Genomic DNA, 7,269 nt, shown 5'->3' with positions numbered 1-7,269 from the left:
AAAAGTACTTCACGAAAAAACATTTGATTATAGTGTTTTGGAAAGCTCTCGAGGTCAGCTACAAGAATATGTAATAAAAAATAAGGGTGCTATTTAAAAAAATTGAGGTAACCTTCACATAACCTTCAAATGACTCTTCAAAGTCGATCAATGGTATCATCTTATGGCCCCCTCGAAACCATACAAAACATGTCTGAATCATTTTCCTCTAAAATAAAAAATGAGAGATATTTGGGATGGACACTTAAAATGAGACACCCTGTATAGGGATGTAATTAGGAGGAAGGGTTCTCGGAGATAGATACGGAGTGTCTCGTGGATCTTCTTTAATGCTATTCAAGAAGATCCGTGCAGCGGGCAAGTTGGTGTTAATTTGACTTAAATCTAATCGGAACGAGGGATCGTTCGCTCGGGCCAGTAAATTCCGCGTTCGACGATTCTGGCGGTATCTGCTGCGTTTAACGCGACGCCTGTCGGAGTTAGTACGAGTGGAACGGGATTCCACTGAGAGCAAAATAATAATAATTAAATAAAAAGTTGAGGTATAAGAAAGTCGAGAGACCGCGATGAGAAATCGGATAGACTTACTATTTATGAATGCTGTTCGAGCTGGCTGTTTTCGGAGTTGTTTGTCGAGGAGCTGTTTGTCGATGAACTGTTCGTCGAAGAGCAGGTCGGTTGCTGATGGGCAAGGCACTCCTCTAGAGTGTTGTCCCTATCAATGAGGGAGTTGTGGTGATGAAATTGGATGATAGTTGTACCACCGAGTATAGATTTGTCACGGCTGCGAAGACTTGCACTAAGTATAAGCTGGTCACAACTGAATTGACGCTTCCTCGAGAGCTTCTTTTTTATACTCTGTCTTCGGTTATCTTTTGCATATTTTGTCCTTCGACAAGATTTGCTCGGGTGTTCGTTAGATTTCTCGGTTCCTTCGTAGATACATATCTTGTCCTTCGATTAGATTTCACAACATTTGTTCAAGTGTCTAAAGTTCCGAATTTTTGTAAGTTTATTACATTGTCGATCCTTGATAATTTAGATTTTGTTCTTGATATTTATTTGTAGATTTATTACGTTCGATCCTTGGTAATTTAGATTTTGTTCTTTATATTTATTTGTAAGTTTATTACGTTCGATCCTTGGTAATTTAGGTTTTGTTCTTGATATTTATTCAGGTGTTTCTGATAAAATTTGATATCCTCTATTCCCTATCCCTCGAGATAGATTATTTAGTCGGATATTTGCGGATTATTAGGCCGAGATAAAATACATTGGTATGGACAGATTTTCGCAAAAAAAGGCAGAAGGAAGGAAACGCGAAGCCGGCTGGACGTAACACTATGATGCCCGAGGTAGCATACTTTTGTTTTAGATACGTTTCTTAAAGGGGATTGCCCGATTAGACACAGTACGATTAGACACAGCCAATCATATCGACCGATGCCTAGGGTAACCAGCACGATCAAGCACGATTAGCCAATCAAAGCCAGTTGTGTCCAATTGTACTGTGTCTAATCGGAGGTGTCTCTTCTTAAACGTATCCAATATTTTTTAAATGTAAAACATTAAGAAGAAACGTTTCTATAAAAACATTTTTAAAATCATAGTTAAGGAAACATATTTTCACGTTTCTAATATAGACAAAATAAAAACTAATTTTTATTAATTTCAAATTATATATATATACATATATACATATATATACATACATATATACATATATACATACATATACATTTATATACATACATATAAATAAATATATATATATATATATATATATATATATATATTGTGACCGTTAATTTTTACTAATTAGAGCTAATGATGAGATCTGGCCAGTGTTATTGGCCCACGGCACACCTTCGGCGCGATTCTTTACTCAATTTTATCTCCAAAAGTTTTTGGGCGCCAGGTGCAATAATTCGCACCACTTCAAAAAAATATAACTCAATACCTCGATATAATTAGCACGGAAAACGCTACTCAATTAATCGCGACGGACGCTCGGCTAGCCCCGTCTCGAAAATGGCAGAGGGGGCGGTCTGTTTAATAATTAACAAGGAAGGATCGAGAATACAAGGTGGCTGCAAATAAGACAAAAGATTAGAATAACAATGATGAATATATTTAACAAATAGATAAATTTTTAACGAGACAGATTCGCATGAATATTACTAGATGATTTACAATCGATTATAGCAAAATTTTCCGGCAGCGACGGGCCGGCGTTCGAGCGTGTATTGCGACGCTTTTCAAATTTAATATACATAATTTTATATACAATTCCTTCTCGAGGTATTAGAGAGGAGAATATCAAGGGGGAACGAAAACGTCATCAAAAACACCAGGCGAATAGAGAATACTCGCACTCGAAGAAACAGGGATGGAGGGTGTTTGCGCACGAGCCAGGAAATGAAGGCCGTCTTAAAGCTGGGCGTCAGATACGGTCTTTCACATATCAGTTCATTAAACGTCAAAATAACGCGAGATACGCTTACCTGATTCACCAAGAGCTAATTAGCTCATCTAACGGTAGAGGGGCAGGGTCTGTGGAAAAGTTATTTGTTCTATGCGAGATTTTGATAATTTCGAAATTCGACAAACACAACAGAATTTTAGAGTCACGAAAGACTAACACTCAAATCAATTATGCGGACTGAATAAAGAAAAATATGACAGATTTATTAAAAAAATAAAATAAATAACAAATCAAAGAAAGAAAGAATATTCACAATAAGTTTGGAAATTTGAAATGACGAAATATATAACATATATCCAATCGACAGTGATAATAATAATAAATCCAATAGATCGAATATTTGCACGAAATTGATAACATACGAAAACGCTAAGTTGTTCCCGATATTTATTCTAGCTTATTTTAACGGCTAGGTTTTGCGAGGTCGATCGGCGTTTCGAAAATGTAACGGAATTTTGATCTACTCGTCGAATTCTTGTACAGATCTTTTCCTTTTCTCTTTTACTCGATATTCTAAACGACAGTAATATATTCAACAGAGTAACAATCGAGCGAGAATGATGGAGTAATTCATGAAGACAGAATCTCGCTTGCAACGAGCATGGTCGATGCGATTGATATTCGACGGCCGTCGGACGCCGCTTATATTTTTCTTACTACGTAACGCTCTTTATTTACGCGCAGTTCTCGAATTTCGGCAATTTCTTAATTCGTTATAAGCTATTACGCACCGTGACACACTCACACGTACGACAAATATCTCGAAATAAGCGCAAATCACATATGTAACGAGCGCGATAAAGACAGCACAATATTCGCAAAGTTACTACACGCAAGTTATACACGCTAATTATTATACGAAGGTCGCACGAAGATTGATTGCGGAAATCCCTTACGTGGCTTCGACAACTTTTTTCGACAGTACGGATAGCGAACGCGTTTCTCGTGATTTACCGCGCACGTGATCGATATACGAGAGCCGGTTGTTATGCGTTTTACCCCGAATCCCGGAGAGAGACGAACAGTTCCTTATCGACTACGGCCGACGTTACGATCGTCCTTGACGTCTCAGTCGGTTGTTTTCGGTCACTCGAAATATACGAAAATCGAAAACTCGATACAAAGACCGAGCGACACGAAAATGGCGATGGCGACAGAACGGCCGGTCTTCGGACGGAATCGCGTACGTGGCTTACAATTTAACGAAAGGCAACCTCATCGACACTTGCTCTCGTAGCCAGGGGATGATCCTCGGCTCTGTCCTCTCGACCAGATCTCAGCAGCGACACACTTAACGAAAACGACAACGAAACAAAGAGTATTCAAAGCAACTACCCGCTATGAGCGCCGCGACACGAGAGGTATTAATGCGCCCCGCGACAACATCGTATCTGGGGCAGGGTTCAAGACAGCTGCTTCTTTCGGGCTTTCTTCTCCTTTAATTGCGAAGTCCACCCGGGGGCGAATTCTACCCGCGACTCTTCGCTGTCTTGCTCCTCGGGCGCTATCTCCTCCCTCGGTTCGCAGGGTGGAAGCGCCGTATCGGTTGTCGTCAAGATTTCTATTCACTCTTAGAGTTTCTCCGGCGGGTTGCTTTTGTCCAGAATAGTACAAAAAAAATAACAAAAAAAATAATTAATAATGATTCGAAATATAATAATGGCTCGTCTTTTCGGAGATTTCAATACGGCTCTCTCAATCTTTTCTCTGGCGCGACCGCTCGGCTCGCGCTCCGAAGATTTCCGGGGCGGATGGACGTGCGTCGATAACGTCACAATATATATACAGCTAAGAAAATTCAATTACGTTTTCTTATAATCTTATTCAAATTAAAAAGTATATAAACTTTAAAAAAAGTTTTTATACAAATTTTATATGATGTACAGATGTTAAATATATAGATAAATTGGTATATAATTCGGCTCTATGTATTTAAACAACATGATAATTAAGTAACGAGCACCAAGAGCCTACAAAACGCGGATGGCAATGCGTAAATTATTACGAACATTAATTGTTCGCGAATAATTTTTAAGACATATGCACATATGCCAAGTTATAGATTTTCTTGGTTTGAGACTTCTATAACACCCCCTTTACCCCCCCTGGAGAGATGTAGACAGGAAAAATATCGGGGCGAAGTCGCTGAATCGGGAATCGAACCCGAGTCTTTCGCTTGCTGGGCGACTGCTCTTACCACTGAGCGATTCAGCCCCACACCGACACTTCTCCTGTACGTTTTTATTAATCGGTGGAAATAATGAGAACACGATAATTAGCTCAACGTGTAGTTCTAAATAAATTGGTATATAATTCGGCTCTATGTATTTAAACAACATGATAATTAAGTAACGAGCACCAAGAGCCTACAAAACGCGGATGGCAATGCGTAAATTATTACGAACATTAATTGTTCGCGAATAATTTTTAAGACATATGCACATATGCCAAGTTATAGATTCTCTTGGTTTGAGACTTCTATAACACCCCCTTTACCCCCCCTGGAGAGATGTAGACAGGAAAAATATCGGGGCGAAGTCGCTGAATCGGGAATCGAACCCGAGTCTTTCGCTTGCCGGGCGACTACTCTTACCACTGAGCAATTCAGCCCCACACCGACACTTCTCCTGTACGTTTTTATTAATCGGTGGAAATAATGAGAACACGATAATTAGCTCAACGTGTAGTTCTAAATAAATTGGTATATAATTCGGCTCTATGTATTTAAACAACATGATAATTAAGTAACGAGCACCAAGGGCCTACAAAACGCGGATGGCAATGCGTAAATTATTACGAACATTAATTGTTCGCGAATAATTTTTAAGACATATGCACATATGCCAAGTTATAGATTCTCTTGGTTTGAGACTTCTATAACACCCTCTTTACCCCCCTGGAGAGATGTAGACAGGAAAAATATCGGGGCGAAGTCGCTGAATCGGAAATCGAACCCGAGTCTTTCGCTTGCCGGGCGACTGCTCAGTGGTAAGAGCAGTCGCCCGGCAAGCGAAAGACTCGGGTTCGATTCCCGATTCAACGACTTCGCCCCGATTTTTCCTGTCTACATCTCTCCAGGGGGGTAAAGGGGGTGTTATAGAAGTCTCAAACCAAGAGAATCTATAACTTGGCATATGTGCATATGTCTTAAAAATTATTCGCGAACAATTAATGTTCGTAATAATTTACGCATTGCCATCCGCGTTTTGTAGGCTCTTGGTGCTCGTTACTTAATTATCATGTTGTTTAAATATATAGATTTAAAATTTATCATATTATCTTTATCTTATAATCTTGTATTATTAATCTTATACATTATAATATTATCTTATATTATTTCTTTATCTTTTAATGTGACTTTTTAATAAAATATAAATTTATATAATTACAATATATTTATTAAAATTTCTTTAAAATTTATTTTATAATATTATATATTGTATTATATATTGTATTATATATTGTATTATATTTCATATATAATATTATATTTCACATTTATTTTTAAATTAATTTCATTTTATATATTAAATTATTTTATTTTGCAAAAATATTATTTAATTTTTTCGTCTTTTAATATATTCTACGATATAAAAAAATAGAATAATTTAAAAAAAAGTGTAATGCAAATCAGTATAAAAGGTCTTTAGATAAAAGTAAGATATAAAATTTTGGAGTACCCAAGTTGTTTATATCTCGAATAAAATAGCTGTAGCTGCTTACTGCAAATTAAATATTTTTTTCTTAAAAACAACTGTGTTTTTATTCTATCAAATGATTCCTCTTATTGTTTGTGCATAAAAATATTGAGGTAAGATGTTCTGCTTCCGATGCGTTATTAAGTGACACGTGGAAAGTGGGCAAGAGTGATTGTGAAGGGTTTGGTGGGATCTATAGAAGGGCGGTGACAGTGAGAGGGTGGAGTGTGAGAGTGGAGAGAGAGAGAGAGAGAGAGAGAGAGAGAGAGAGAGAGAGAGAGAGAGAGAGAGAGAGAGAGAGAGAGAGAGGAGAGAGAGAGAGAGAGAGAGAGAGAGAGAGAGAGAGAGAGAGAGAGAGAGAGAGAGAGAGAGAGAGAGAGAGAGAGAGAGAGAGGATGAGAGAGTATAAAAGGCACAAAGGGAAGGCTGGAATAGGGACAAATCAGAGGGAAAAGGGAAGCGGTGTGACAGGAGGAAAGGTATAGAGTAGACGGATAATAGATAGGAATATGGAAAGGTGGGTGGTAGACATTGAACATATACAGTGAGTAGGTAGGAAACAACGAGGCACAGGATAGACATAGAGTATACAGTAGAGGTAGAGAGAAGCGCGCGCGATTTAAATGGAGACTGGGAGAAAAGAGAGAGTGGGAGGAAATGGAGGAAGGAAGGAGAGAAAGAGAGAGGGGGAGTATAGGGTGCTTGGAGGAGCTGTGGAAGAGAGAGAATTTGGAGAGGAGTGGAGAAGGAGAGGAGGAGATTTTTAAAAAAAGTAAAATAATAGAGAGATCGCCGGTGAAGGGGATTGAGAAGAGTGAGAGGGAAGAGTGAATGAATAAAATGAAGAATGGCTTTGAGAAAGTGGCGAAAAGAGCGGAGAGAGGAAGTAAGAAGGAGGAAGTAAAAAAGGAATTTAAGGAGCAAGAGAGAGTGCTAAACGAGAAAATGGAGGAAATGTGGAAGGAGTTTAAAGAGCAACGGAGGGAATGGAAGGAAGAAAAGGAGGAGTTGAAGAGGAATACAGAGGAGATGAAGAAGAGAGTAGAAAATCTGGAAAAGGAAAAAAAGGGAGGAGGATAGCTTTAA

The 7,269-nt window shown here is 38.4% G+C and overlaps 1 non-coding gene across 1 annotated transcript; it reads right to left on the bottom strand.

Annotated features, from left to right (window-relative positions):
* Positions 1 to 4,627: 4,627 nt before the first annotated feature.
* Positions 4,628 to 4,699, bottom strand: Trnaa-agc. Its single transcript has one exon. It is a non-coding gene; the product is annotated as a tRNA-Ala (tRNA).
* Between the last annotated feature and the right edge of the window lie 2,570 nt (positions 4,700 to 7,269).

This window comes from Camponotus floridanus, unplaced genomic scaffold (genome assembly GCF_003227725.1).
Source record: "Camponotus floridanus strain SB8 unplaced genomic scaffold, Cflo_v7.5 scaffold307, whole genome shotgun sequence".
In the NCBI taxonomy this organism is placed as follows: domain Eukaryota; kingdom Metazoa; phylum Arthropoda; class Insecta; order Hymenoptera; family Formicidae; genus Camponotus; species Camponotus floridanus.
This window is presented reverse-complemented; position numbering and strand designations above follow the sequence as displayed.